The sequence below is a fragment of the Vipera ursinii genome (genome assembly GCF_947247035.1).
Source record: "Vipera ursinii genome assembly, chromosome: 6".
NCBI classification, from domain to species: Eukaryota; Metazoa; Chordata; class Lepidosauria; order Squamata; family Viperidae; genus Vipera; species Vipera ursinii.
The window spans coordinates 65,481,619-65,497,465 of NC_139515.1; positions in this window are offsets into that span (position 1 = coordinate 65,481,619).

Here is a 15,847-nt window from a genome sequence, read left to right on the forward strand (position 1 = left end):
AGTGTTCTGAAAATCTGATAAAATAATATCTGAGGACCTTAGTTTAGCTGAATTGTTACTATGCCTACACACAAAGTTGAATGTGTCTTGGGAAATGATCGATACTGCCAAGCCGGAGTCCAACTCCATCTTACATGGAACTCCTTGTAGCTCTACTGAGAGCTTGAGTTTAGGCTTGAAGGGACAACAAGCCCCGATGCGGCAAACGCTTCTCTGGCTTCTGATGAACCCCACACTAACTGGACCCTGGGCCCCAGTGCCTCTCCTAGTCGGTTCCTCCAACTGGTGTTTGGGTGGCCTGTCTCTCTGGCGGGCTCTGCAAACCACCATGATGTGGCCAGTCCTTCCGCAAGCTCTACACGTGGCCGAACGAAATCTGCAATTGGCACAAAGATGGTTGCCTCCACACCCCTTACATCTAGGTAAGAGAACTGCCTTGTAATCATTCTCTCGTTGGTGGTTGCCACGGTTTTGCACGTTTGGTTGCCTTTGGAGCTTGTTGATTTTGGGTTCTTCATCTTCTGACGATTCTCCAACGCATTTGGTGACCTCAAGATGGACAGAATCTTCAACCTTTGAAGGTTTGGTGGGCTGCACTGTCTGCACTGCACCCCCGGTGGCTTCGGCAGCCATGACCTTGTCCTGTGCCTCGGAGAATGTGAGATTGGGTATAGCAAACAGTCTCTGCTGGAGGGTTCTGTCTTGAAGGCCACAGATGAGCCGGTCTCTCAGTTGTTCCTCTAATTTCCAGAACTTGCAAAGGTGTGCGGCCTGCCTTAGGCCCGTGATAAACTCTGAAGCTGTCTCTCCGGGTAGCTGCAATTTTACCAATAATTGGTTGAATTTAAAACGCCATGCCATCTCCAACATCTTGGGCTGAAAATGCCCAGTCAGGTTCTTCGTAAGGTCTGTGAATGATACTGCTTCGATAGGCGTTGGCGCAAAAAGGTTTTCTGCTAGGTCGAAAGTTGTTGGTCCATACACGCACAGCAATGTGGCGGCTTTTAGGCAGCCTTCCTCTGCAATTTGGTTTGCTCGTAGATAGTTCTCCACTTGCGAGAGGTAAGATGGTCATTCTTCTGGATGTTTTACATTGAACTCTCTGAGTTTGCCGACCTTCGGCATCTTTCCTCGATTCCTGCGTTCTTGGATCCTGCTTCTTAGGCTCAGGAAATGCGTCCGCTGAGCATGCGGTGGCTAGTGTGTCTTTACTAGCCAGCCTAGAGTGGGGGGAATGCCTCTTTCCTCCAGCGTGTATTGCCGACCCCTCATGAACTTCAGGCCTTTAAATGGTGAAGCAGGATCCCACCTTTGTCACCACTGTTATGTCGTGGGCTGTGGTGAGCAGGAATGGCTGAGTACAGAGAAACTCATTCTTTTATTCAAGCTGGAACTGTACTTGAGCTTGGGCCGCACCCAGCCACAATATATAGCCAAGCCCTATGGTAGCAGCCAATAAGATTGAACCCCCGCTTGCCGCCTGGGGCTGACCAATTGTAGGACCAGAGACAGCCTGTCTGGGTTGCTGGAGAGCCATCAGCTCTCCAGCAACGCATGTGGTGTGGTACCAAAAGCCCAGTATATAACAGGAACAGTCTGTCACCTTCTAGTATCATTCTAAATTAGAAATGTTGGAAGCAAGAAAAACTCATTTTCAATCTACTGCTGTTAAAAAATGAGAACATATTTGTGTATTTTTCTGACTAATACTCTGTCTAAAAGTCAATTTTGCAGAATTATCATCAGATCATTGTAGTTTTATCTCTTACTTGTTCAACCAAACAATACTGATGTTAAACATTTAAAAGTGTATTAAGGAAAAATATACAGATGGATGAAACTGCTATTTGCATACTGTGAGATATCATAACTAATATATGAGAGTGATCACTGAACTACTGAAGGAGAAAGTTCTCTTTTTTCTATGCTTTCTAATAAAAAGATAGTTCTTTTGTTTCCCTACTATGGGGAGGAACAATATTTATTCTCTTTTCTTCCACCCCCATCTCAAACTAAGCTGGAAATTTTTGTAAGCAAGTCTCATTAATTTCCATGAAATTTAGCTGTACAAAAGTACAGCATTTTTTGAATACTTTTTGAGAAATTTGAACAAACAGCTAGAAAAGAAATGTCACTCCATTCTAACTGCAGAATACTTTTTCCTTTTCACACATAACAGGCTTTTGCACTTTGAGAGTATGAATTGCAAACATAAATCCAAGGTGAGGTAGAATAAACAATCAGTTTAAAATGGCCCTATTCTATTTTGTTTCCTGCATTAATTTAATTCACCTATGTCACGCAGAACTGCTAAGTGAGACCCAAAGGCATTTTTAAAAAGTTATATGAAAGTAGCCTCAACATTTTCCTCTTGGGTGTTATGTCATCAGCTGTCAAACAATGCTGGAAAGAGGAGGACTCTCAAAATTCTATTCCATGACTTTGTAAAATGCTAAGAATTTATTTGTGGACATATTGAGCTATTCGAGAATTTTGCAAAAATATCCTTAAGGATACTTGAACTCAGAGTTGGAAAATAGCTATTAGGTGACATGCAACAATGTCCAATATTTGACAATGATTTTTGTTTTTGGTGTGTAATTTCTGCCATTACTGGCAGAAATTGTATATTACTAATGACCTAGATAAGATAAATAATATTGAAGGTATTGTTCACTAAACATTTCCAAATGTATTACTAAATTGTAAATGTATAACTATGAGAGGGATCTTGGAGTTGTAGTGGACAATTACTTAAACATGATCCAGCAGTGTGTGGCAGCAGCCAAAAAAACTAATACAATCCTTGGTTGCATAAACAGAGGCATAGAATCAAAATCATGTGATATGTTAGTACCAATTTATAAAGCCTTAGTAAGAACACACCTGGAATACTGCATCCAGTTTTGGTCACCACATTACAAAAAAGTGTTGAGAATTTGGAAAAAGTGCAAAAAAGAAAAACTAAGATGATTAAAGACCGGGACACAAAAACATGTGAAGAACAGTTGCAGGAATTGGGTATGGCTAGTCTAGAGAAAAGAAGGATTACAGTGACATGATAGCAGTCTTCCAGTATCTCAGGGGCTGCCACAAAGAAGAGGGGGTCAATTTATTTTCCAAAGTACAGAAGGCAAGACCAGAAACAATGGATAGAAATTAATCAAGGAGAGACGCAACCTGGAATTAAGGAGAAGCTTCCTAACAGTGAGAGCAATTAACCAGTGGAACAGCTTGCCTTCAGAAGCTGTATGTGCTTCATTACTGGATTTTTTTTAAAAAAAAGACTGGACAGCCACCTGTCTGAAATGGTATAGGGTCTCCTACTTGAGCAGGGGGTTGGACTAGAAGACCCCAAGTCCCCTTCCAGCTCTATTCTGATTGATTGATTGTATTTTTCTCTGAATTCATACTACGTTGTCCTACAAGTGCCCATTTTTTAAAAAAAACAAAAATAGAATATTGCTTTGTTCAGTTTTTGAGCTGCAAACTAAATTGTAACACTGAAGAAATAGATAATTCAACTGACTGCATCAAAATATTAATTCTTCCATCATTCCTTGGATTCTAATATTAGAGCTGAAAAAACAAATAGAAGCAATGCAATGATGAGAAATTAACTATTGCTCAGGGACATTCCTTTCCCTTAGGTAAAGTGAGACAGCTGCATCTGGCAGCAGAACTATGGGCACCAGTCTGGCAACAGAAGACAAAAGTTCGGATATGTTAGAGCAAACTGTCTTCATTAAACTAGGAATTGGCAAAGTATTTGGCACAGTATGCTTTTGGAGACAGTTGGAAGTTAGAAACAAAAGTATTAAAGCAGAGGCTGTCATAGTTCTAGAAGCTGGTTTTCCTGAGACTTTTAAGATTTCCAATATTTTTCCATTTTGTTTCAAACAAAAACCTGGAATCAAATTTCCAACCTTCTATATATGCAGTTTTTTTAAAAAAAAATCAAGACTCTAGGTATGAACAAGCAAAAGTAGCTTCACCATTTGCAAAAAAAAAAAAAACCCAGCTACCATATAGACAGTATATTACAGAGCTATGGGAATAAATTTAAACAACACTAAGCTATTGAAATCAATAGGACAAATTCCTTCTTTAGGCTCTAGAGAGACTTGCTCTGAACTAGCAATTTATTCTCTTAGTAATGCAGAACTGGCTAAGCAATCTTAAAGATACAGATCATATTTAAACAAAAAAGCTGTCCCTAATCATTTTGCAAAAAAAAAAGCCTCAAGACTCAGTTGAGTCAATGTTAGTACTACTTTACACTACACCAGTAAGACAACACTGGGAATACTACCTCCAGTTTTGATAACCCTGATACAAAAAAAGATGTCAAGACTCTACTGCAGAGTAGATCAACAAAGGTGATTAGAGGATTGGATGCTAAACTGTTCAATGAATGGTTGCAGGAACTGAGAATGTCTAGTCTAATGAAAAGAAGGACTAGGGGTGACCTGATAGCAATCTTCCAATATTTGAAGGGTTGTCACAAAGAGAAGAGAGTCAACCTATTCTTTAAAGCAGGACAATAAGTAATGGATGGAAGCTTAACAAAGAGAAATCCACCCTAGAATTAAAGAAAAAAAATCTCGTCAGTGAGAATGATCATCAGTGGAACAGCTTGCCTTCAGATTTGTGGGCTTTCCATTACCGGATTTTTTTAAAGAAGTGATTGGGCAGCCATTTATCCAGAATGGTATAGGGTATCCTGCTTGAGTAGGGGGTTGGACTAGAACAGGGGTAGGCAACCTTGGCTCTTTTATGACTCGTGGACTTCAACTCCCAGAATTCCTGAGCCAGCCATGCTGGCTCAGGAATTCTGGGAGTTGAAGTCCACGAGTCATAAAAGAGCCAAGGTTGCCTACCCCTGGACTAGAAGATCTCCAAGGTTCCTGTTCTGTACCAGCCTGCTACCGGCCCTGCAGAAAAAGCAGGGACAACCCCTTTACAAACGGCAAGAGGCTGGAATTAAGCCTACCACATTTATTAACATAAAACAGAGCAAACAAGACACCAACCATGAAACAGGAGCTATGAAACAGGAACTAATCAAGCGGTTGTCTTCAGCAAACCAGCCCTCCCATGCATTCCCCTTTTATAGAGTTCAGGGCGTGGCTTCTCTCTGCCTCCTTCCAAGGTGCCCCATTGCTTTCCTCTGTTTACTCCTGATTGACTGCCTCCTGCGTCGGGCGTCCTTGAACAGGACCAGCTGTGGGTCATCTTCATCCACGCTGTCAGGCTCACACAGCTGGGTCTCCGTCGTGACCAGGTGGGAGGGGCCTGGCTGAGGGCTCTCATCAGCAAGATCTTCAACCCCCTCAGCAAGCTCTTCAACACCCCCCTCCTCCTCTGAGTCATCCGACCCAACTGCCGAACCCACAGGCTGACCCTGAATCACAACAGTTCCTTCCAACTCTGTTATTCTGTATTTCACTCTCCTGCAACTGCTTCTGGGTTGAATCCCTTCCATCTCTCTGATTCAGGCTGTATTTCTCTTCCCTGGTACCTTGTGATCTTCAGGCAATCCTCAGCCTTTACCAGGTTGATTAATTTGGCAATTTCTGCATGGATAAAGTTGCCAATTTCTCTTTCCTCTGCTGACTGAACACTGCCAACTGAAGCTCTTGATTTCTTTGTACTCCCAAGTTGCCATTCATTTCTGTTACCTGCAGCTGGTGGAACTCTCAGTTTCTCAACCTTGGCAGCTTTCAGATATGTGGACTCCAACTGCCAGAATTCCCCAGTCATGGAAAACAGCTTCTTGCCCTTTTACCTCTTGTTTACTCATCAGTAACTTTTCTTTCTGGTCTCAGAAAGAAGAATGGATACTTAGGTTTGTCTCTTATTCCTTTTTTCTCTTTGGGTTGCTAATTTTAGGCAAAAAATTTTTTTCCCCTTTCCTGTCTTTCCTTAGCCATTTGACCTGAGAAGGATCTTTTCTCCTTCAGTATTGGTATCATATGTCTATACATCCTTACTTTTATATCTCTACTCACAAATGTTTGTTCGTCTTTATTTCTTGAAACACCTCCCTTAATAGAATCCACATCAATGTTTTGCTAACAGAAGCTCCTTTAGCAGGTCTTTTACAATCTCCATCTTCTATTTGCTTGGCATCTCTGGAAATCATGTTTCTTTAGATCTCTTAGATAGCAACTAGTTATAGAGATCTCCAACATTGTTTGAACTCCTTACTTCCCCCAGCAAATTCTTATCACTTCCATCAAATGGTCACTAAATAATTTGTGTCATTAAATAATTTTCAGTTCTGGCACAACCTTCTAGATTATATAAAATAAGCCTGTTAGAATCTCCAGGGATCTGCATTAGGCCACAGCACCATTCCTTAATTTATAGGTTTTTTTTATATTTATCTTTCATTACAATAGCTCAGGATGGGTATACATACTGCTCCTCATTCTATTTTTCCCCCATGTTAACAACCCTATTAGGTAGGTTACACTGAAAGAGGGTGACTGTCCTAAAATCATCCAGTAATATTATATAGTTCAGTTCTCTCCAATTTTGGTCCAACACCTTTATCAATATATCATACTCTTTGTATTTTTGACCATTTATATCCTTTCATTCTCAATATCTGAGAGGTCAGTTAAATTTCTACCTGTATGAGAAATCAGCATTTTACTCTTCATTATAGTCAGCAAAATGCCTTGAATGGCCCTTGTCAGGCAAAGATCCAACATATCAACATTTTGGAGTTTCTCTTTTCACTTTAAATTTTTGCAAACCCATTATGAGTTGAAATTGTCAAACAAGCTTATCTCTTTAGGTAGGAGGCTTCCCCCTATCTGGATTTGGCAGTAAAGCAGGGTGTCAACTTCTAAATGACCCTGCCTGAAGCCATTCACTTTCATTTCTCAGTTGCCACACAAACGGTGGTTGGAGGGGGAGGTTTGGTTTAGCTACACTGTATCAGACACAACAGAAGATGACTCTCATGGGAACCCAGGTCATCTCCCACAGGAGTCAGATGTCAATGGAGACAATGCCTGAGGAGCCTGCCGATTGCATTAATTGGCCAATGTGATCTATGACACCCTACTTCTGGTGCTGAAACTGGGGATCAGAGCAAAGAGACTAACCGAAGCCATAGGATTTGAACAAGCTGATGGCTTACTGATAGGAGGGGTCCCTGCAACACACCTGACAAAGCCAGTATGCCTTGAAATAGGTGGACACTGGGAAATGATTTGTTTAGTCATAGTGTCAAAAATGACTGAGTCCGTAATCCTAGGCCTGTCCTGGATGGACAATTGGCTCCCATTAATATGGTGGGAAGGGGGAGAGAGAAGACTGAAACTGGGAAGAGGCCCCATTCCCCCTCCCCAGGAACACACCAGATGGGCACTCTGGAAAGAAGCGGTGGGGAGGAAAAGTGAACATTTAAGAGCCTCAACAGAGCAGTCCTCAGGGACTCATCTCATCCCCAAGGAATACCGAGACCTAATCAAAGTATTCAGTGAAAAGGAATGTGACATGCTGTTCCCCACCCCCACTGCCCCACAGACTGTGCAATCGATATCATACTGGGAGCAAAACTGCCAAAACCTAAGATGTATACTATGACCCCCAGAGAGATGAAGGAACTGAGAGAATACATTGCCAAAAAGTTGGTGTGAGGCTTTATTCAGCCCACAAAATCCCAGGTGGCTGCCTCAGTACTATTCAAAGAGAAAAAAAGATGGGTCCATGAGATGGTGGATTTTAGGCAGATAAACACAGTATGCATAGAAAACATGTACCTCCTCCCCCTCATGAAGGACCTGCCGGCCTACCTGGATAAAGGAAAATCTTCAACAAGTTAGATTTAAGGGAGGAGTACTATTGAGTCAGAATTAAAGTGGGCAACGAATGGTAAACTACCTTCAACTGCCCCCTTGGAAGCTTCCAATTTAAAGTAATGCCATTTGGGCTCCAAGGAGCCACTGCAGTCTTCATGCAATTGATAAATGAGGCACTGCATGAACACCTATATAAAAGGGTTCTAGTTTACATGGATGACATTATCATCTTTTCAGAAACAATGGAAGAGCACATCAAATTGGTCTGTCAGATACTTAAAAAGCTCCTAGCAGCAAAACTGTATACCAAATTATCCAAGTGTAAATTCCATAAGACCCGCTTGGATTATTTAGGATACAGAGTATTGAGTGAGGGGATAGAAATGGACCCAGGGAAAGTAAAATGGCAACCCCCATGTACCAGTAAACAACTGTAGAGCTTTCTGGGGTTCGCCAATTTCTATAGGCAATTCATCCCCTCCTTTGCCCAAATTGCCTTACCAATCACCAAATTGCTGAAGACAGGAAAAGGGGGGGGGCTAAGCCCCAACCAAACCAGCCACTGAAGTGGACAATAGAATCCCAAGGAGTGTTCAAGAGACTAAAGAGACTATTCATAGAAGAACCAGTTCTAAAACATCCTGACCCTGAAAATCCTTTTGTGATCCAAGCTGATGCCAGTGACGTGGCCATGGGGCCATCCTACTCCAAAGGAATGCCAAGGGAGAATTGCAACCATGCACCTACAACTTCTGAAAACTCACTGACATGGAGAGGCAGTGCGCAGTCTGGGAAAAAAATGGCTTTCACCATCACCTGGGCAGTACTGACCTGGCGTCATTTCCTAGAAGGGAGTAACTTGCCATTCAAGGTGTGGACTGATCATAAGAACTTAGAGGCACTTAGGACCCCTTGGAAACTTTCCAGTGGGCATAGTACTTCAATCAATTTGACTTCATGTTGAAACACCTGCCTGGATGAAAAACTTACTCACAGACACTTTGTCCCAAATGCCACAATACACACAATACAAGAATTACAGGGAGGGGGACTTCCGGTGGCGTCGCGGCGCCGAAGACAGCCTTCCCGGGCTGCCCGCGGCTCAGCTGTTTGTTTTTTCGCCCGTAACAGCGCCGAACAGCTGTTCGGGCGAAATTGAAGCCCCCTCCTCGGGAGAAGAGGAGGGGGTGAGGCCCCAGGTAGGGGTAGAGTTCTCCGAGGCCGCCTGAGCTTGGAGCTTGGGCGGCTGAAGGATTGAACTCCCCCGAAGCCTGGGTTGCTCCCAGCTGGCCGGCGTGTCTGCTCTGAACTTTTTGGAGCAGAGCCAGGCGTCTGCGAACCATCCCTGCCTGAAGAAAGGACTATGATTTAAAGGAGCAGGCAGAGCGGTACAAGAGATAAAGGTGAAGAGGCTTATTTTATTATACTCTCTAACTACTTGAACTTTTTAAACTCTAAGTGAAAGTGCGTCATATTTGTGGATTAAAAGATGGCGGCGAAACCTCCCCCTAAAACTCTTCGGAGTGGTGGATCCTCGCCAGTGCAACAATCATCTTTACAGGCGTTGCACCCTTCTGAAGCGCTGACAGCGAAGGAGTTTCGAGATGCTGTGGATAAACTTTTGGACTCAATTAATCAATCAATGGCTGACAAATTTGCGCAGATGGAGGAGAAATTGGAGAAACTGGAGGAGAGAATGGAAGAGAGGATGGAACAGAAGCTCAGCGTGATGAAGGTAGACATTTTGTCTTCAGTGCATAAAGTGGCGGAATGTGTGGAAGAATTAGATGAAAAGATGGATGATTTGGCTCAAAGGAATGCTATATTAGAACTTAAAGTAAGAGAGAATGAAAATGTAAGAGACAAACTGGAGAAGGACTTAAGCTTAGCCCAATTTTACCAGATGCAGTTTGCTGTCAGAATCAGAGGTTTAAAAGAGGATACTAAAGAAGATTTGAAGCAGCTGATCTCTGAGGCTTTTGAAGAAGTATTAAACCTGCCAGCATCTGAAATAAGAGCAGCTATGGAAAAGTGTTTCGGGTGAATTCATGGATTGCCAGACAGAGGAAGTTGCCTAGAGATGTGGTGGTTTATTTTGCAAAAAGAGAGATCAGAGATCAAATTATACAAGCTGCCTATGATGTTAAAGTGGTGATTGCTGAACAAGAAGTTTTGGTTTTAAAAGAAATTCCTCCAAGGATTTTAAGGGGAAGGAAGGATTATACATTCCTCGTGCATGAGCTCAAGCAAAGAGATATAAGGTTCAGATGGGAGATTCCTCAGGGGCTGACGGTGATGCATGAAGGTAAAAGGTACCGGTTGATTACTGTGAAGCAAGCGCGTGATTTCTACAATAATGTCTTAAAAGCAACCCCATTAACGCTCCTGGAAGCTGGAAAAGGATCTGGAGAAGAAGAACAACAAGAGGAGGAAACAGAGGAAAGTGGTGCGGGAGGAGATCAAGTTACAACTTCTTTGGATGATCCTAGAGAGCAAAGAGTGACGCGTGCTGCTTTAAAACGAGCAAAGAAAATAATAGAACAAGATCAGCAAAAGTCTTTAGTTTCTTCGCAACGTACATACAGTCAAGCTGTGGGAGGAGCACGGCCTAAAGAAGTTAGTCCCATCAAAGCTGTGGTCCAAGAGCTTCTGGAGGATATGCATGGCAACTAAATTTTTAACTTGGAATGTTAATGGACTGAATTCACCGCAGAAGAGGAAGAAAGTTTTTCAATATTTAAAGCAATTTAAGATAGACGTTATATGTTTGCAAGAAACGCATATTAGAGTTTTGGATCAAAAGTATTTATTGAACTCGAGACTGGGTACGCATTTTGTTGCCTCTGCAGAGAATAAGAAAAATGGAGTAGTTGTTTATGTTAAAAGTGCCTTAACAGCAGATTTAATTGAAGCAGATAAGCATGGAAGATATGTTATGATTGAGCTGCTGTTAGAAGGTAAAAAGATGCTTCTAGTTGGACTATATGCACCTAACCAACAACAAGCTGATTTTTTTAGCTTACTTCATACAAAGCTTACCCAGTTGGATTATAAATCTTTTATTTTTATGGGAGATTGGAATGGTGTTCTGGATGTACACTTGGATAAAGCTGGAGATTTTAAGCGTATTCCAAGCCACGCCAGACTGCCTAAAACTTTTTTTGAATTGAAGGATGATCTGGAATTGAGAGATATCTGGCGTGAGAGGCACCCGCAGGAGAAGGATTATACTTTTTACTCTGACAGACACCAATCTTTCTCAAGGATTGATTTTATTTTGTTGACTAATGATTTCTTTTTGAGAACTAAAAAAGTGAAGATATGTGCAAGAACTATTTCAGACCACAGCCCAGTTTGGTTGGAGATTGATAAGGAGAAAAGAGACAGGCGCTCGTGGCGCGTAAATGAGAACTTGTTTAGAGATCAGAGAAATGTGGAAGAATGTAAACAGCGGATGAAGGATTTTTTTGAGATTAACATGAATAAGGGTACCTCTATGGATATGGTTTGGGATGCTAGTAAGGCCTATATGAGAGGTGTGTTGATATATATGAATAATAGACGTAGACGTGTAGTGGAAACTAGAAGGAAAGAACTGGAGAATGAAATTGAGGTAAAAGACATTGATAAATATTTGGAGAATGCTAATATTCCGGTCCTTACGCAAGCACAAAGAGAGGGGATTAACCAACTGATCACAGAAGAAGAAATCCTTACAGCAATTAAGGATTTGAAGGTTGATAAGGCGCCTGGTACGGATGGCTTGTCTGCGGCCTTTTATAAAAATTTACAATTTGAGATGATAAAACCGTTAAAGGAACTGTTCCAGACAATCCAGAGGGGGGGAAAGGTGCCACCGTCTTGGAGAACAGCTTTTATCTCATTGATTCCGAAGGAAGATCAGGATGCTACTCAAGTTAAAAATTACAGACCGATTTCGCTTTTAAATACAGATTATAAGATATTTGCTAAGGTTTTGGCTAACAGACTGATGAGGGTTCTGCAACAGGTGATTCATGGGGACCAAACGGGGTTTATTAGTGGTAGGCAAATGAAAAATAATGTTAGACATATAGTTGATGTGTTAGAGTTTTTGGAAAGGCACAACCAGATCTCTGCTGCGCTAATCTTTTTAGATGCTGAAAAGGCTTTTGACCAATTGAATTGGCAATTTCTGTTGAGAATGTTAGATAAAATGGATTTTGGGGAAAATTTCTTACAGCCGATTAGGGCATTATATCAAAAGCAAACTGCCCGAATCATAGTTAACAATAGTCTGACGGCAGTATGTAATATTGAGAAGGGTACAAGGCAAGGATGTCCGTTATCGCCCTTGTTATTTGTACTAACTTTAGAGATATTATTGAACAAGATTCGGAATTCGGAAAAAATTAAGGGGATACAAGTTGGAGATCAGGACTATAGATTGAGAGCATTTGCAGATGATCTGGTTGTTACAGTGACCCAGCCAGAGAATTCTGTTGTGGACCTGATAGAGATAATAACACAATATGGGAAGGTTTCTGGATTTAAAGTAAACATACAGAAAACAAAAATTTTGGCTAGAAACATGACAGTTTCACAGAAGGCCTTCTTGGAAGGATTAACTGGATTTGAGATTGTTAAAAGGGTTAAATATTTGGGGGTAATTTTGTCGCCCTCGAATACAAAGCTATATAAAAATAATTATGAAAAATTGTGGGGGAAAATTCAAAAAGAATTGGAGAGTTGGCAAAAATTGCAATTGACTTTGTTGGGACGGATTGCAGCAGTGAAAATGAATGTCCTGCCCAAATTTTTATTTTTATTTCAAATGATACCGATTCTTAAGAAAGATTCTAATTTGGAGGAATGGCAGCGTGGTATCAATAAATTTGTGTGGGCAGGGAAAAAGCCACGAGTTAAACTTAAGATTATGCAGGATATTCGTGAGAGAGGTGGCCTTAAATTGCCTAATTTTAAATTATATTATGAAGCTGCTGCATTAGTAGGAATAAGTGATTGGATCAATTTGACGCAATCGAGGTTATTAAATCTTGAGGGCCATGATTTGTTGTTTGGCTGGCATGCATATTTGTTGTATGATAAGAAGGTAGGTACTGTGTTTAGGACGCATATTTTAAGACAGGCATTGCTGAGAGTTTGGAAGAAGTATAGACATAAGCTAAGTTGTAAGATACCATTGTGGGCAATTCCAAAACACGCAATAGAAAATATACATGCTGGTTTCAAACACGATGAGACTACCTACAAGGAAATTTTAAGTTTGGAAAGGAATGTTTGGTGCTTGAAATCATATAGCTTCTTGCGAGAAGAGAAGGTTGTTCAAACATGGTTTCAATATACTCAGTTACGGGCCAGGTGGAAAGAAGACCAGAAAATTGGATTTGCAACGATTGATGAAAATCTGATAAAGCAAATTAGAAATCAGGGACCTGCACACATTAAACGGATATATCTTGCATTGATAGAGATTGATTCAGAAACAGAGCTTGTTAAGGACTGTATGATAAAATGGGCTCAAAATATCCAGGAAGTTATTACAATGGACATGTGGGAGAAGATTTGGGTGAGGAATGTGAAATTTACTCAAGCTCAAAATTTAAGAGAGAATTTTTATAAGATGTTTTATAGATGGCATTTAGATCCTAAAAAGCTTGCAAGTATGTACCCGAATTATCAGCCTAAGTGTTGGAGGTGCGGGGTTGAAGATGCAACATATTTTCATATATGGTGGACATGTAAAAAGGTTAAGGCCTTTTGGATTAAAATCTGGTGGAATATACAGAAGATTTTTAAAAGGAGGATAAAGTTTTGTCCGCAATTTTTTTTGTTGGGAATAATTGTTGATGCTACAGTGGTGGACTCTAAGTTGATGCTGAATTTAGTTACGGCAGCAAGACTTTTGATAGGACAATATTGGAAGAAAGAGGAGCTGCCGACCGTAGAAGAATGGACTTTAAAGGTTTCCGACCTGGCAGAGATGGCGAAGATATCGGCTTATTTGAAAGATCATTCGCAAGAACGTTATATTATGGAATGGAGAAAGTGGATTGAGTTTATCCAGAATAAGTATAGGGTTAAGAAGTTTTATCTAGCATTCGAATAAGTCTTCTTTCGTGTTTTTTCTTTTCTTTTCCTATTTTCTTTTTTATATATATTTAATAATGTTAAGTTTTGTTTGTTCTTATATAAGTTAGAGAGTGAAGGATTTTAGAATTTATGGTTGTTAGTATATGGTTGCTTATGATTGCTTTTATATATATATACCTTGTATTTAGCTCTGGGAAGTCCGGGGGGGAGGGGGGTGGGGGGGAGGTAGGGGAGGGAAGAGGGAGGGGGGAAGGGGGGAGGGAAGGGGGGAGGGAAGAGGGAGGGGGGAGGTAGGGAGGGGAGGGTGGAGGGGGATGGGGGTTTTTAATGGAAAATTGTATTGTAAAACTTTTCAATAAAAAAAAAAAGAATTACAGGGAGGAGATAATCAATGCCATCTTTCCCATTCCCTAGAAAGCAGCCCAAGTAACCACTAGACAACAGACTTGTAGCCGGTCAACTAAGCCAAGCAAGGAACTGACTAGTAAACTCAAATCTGAGCTGCAGTTGGATCCCTGGTTTAGAGACTACCAGCAGCTCTTGACATCCAGGGATGGACTAGCCTGGAAAGGGACTAAACTGTATGTTCCCAATGCACTACAAGTCTAAGTCCTACAGAGAAGCCATGACACAAAGCAGGCTGATTATTTTGGATTTCTAAAAACCCTACACCTGACAAAAAGACAATTTTGGTGGCCAGGGATGAGAAAGGACATTGAAAACTATGTGAAAAGCTGTGCTATGTGTGCAGTGATGAAAAAAGGCCAGGAAAGCCCCTTGGATTGCTGCAGCCAGTAGCTGAGCTGTCTCAATCTTGGGAAGAGATATCAATGGACTTAATAATAGAACTTCCCCCAAGTTCCCAAGGGGAAACACTGTGATCTGGACAGTAATTGACTTATTCTCCAAGCAGGCTCATTTTATAGTCTGTCCTGGTCTCCCCTCAGCCCATCAGCTAGCAAAGTTGTTCCTGAGACACATCTACTGCTTGTATGGAATACCAAAGAGAATCATCTCAGATTGGGAGGTTCAGTTCACCACCAGATTTTGGATGGAGTTTGTAAAGATGATTGGGTCTTCACAAGGGCTTAGCTCAACTTCTCATCCAAGTATCAAGGGGGAGGGGGCAAAGAATGAGCTAATGCAATGATAGAACAGTGTTTAAGGTGCTACATTAACTATTAGCAAGCTAACTGGACATTCGCTGCCATTCGCTGAGATAGCCTACAACAACGCAGTACACAGTAGCACAGGTCTTACACCTTTTAAGATAGTTACCAGGTGGACTTTGTCCCAATGCCTGAATGTCCTCAGGAGCCCCCTTCTGTGGGTGAATATGAAACAGGCACTAGCTAAGGCAGCAGTAATTCAAAAGGAGCAAGCAGACAGGAAACAATCCCCTCAGATACCATTCCATGAAGGGGAGAAAATCTATCTCTCCACAAAATATTTAAAACTGAGGTTGCCATGTAAAAGCTAGGACCAAAGTTCATAGGCCCATTCCCCATTGAGAAGATTATAAATCCCATCCCAGTGCGACTAGAACTTCCCCGCCTATTGGGTAAAATATACCGGGTTTTTCACAGCAGCTTTTTGAAATGGGTAACAAGGTCGAGCTTGAAGCCAGGATCTATAGTAGTAGGAGGTAAAACCCACTATGAAATTAAACAGATCCTGGATTCGAGACTATATAAGAGTAAATTGCATTACTTAGTTCAGTGGAAGGGATACCCATTGTCAGATGCTACATGGCTGAGGGCCCAGGATGTAAGGGCAGACAGGCTAATTAAGAAATTTCATGACTGAAATCCTTAGAAGCCAAAGGATCCACAAATCGATGGTCGGGATGGTTAAAGGAAAATTATTCAATGCTTGTGTGTGTTTGGTGTTTTTAAGGTGTTCCTTCCTTTCTAAGGGGTGTCCAACTGTCAACCTTT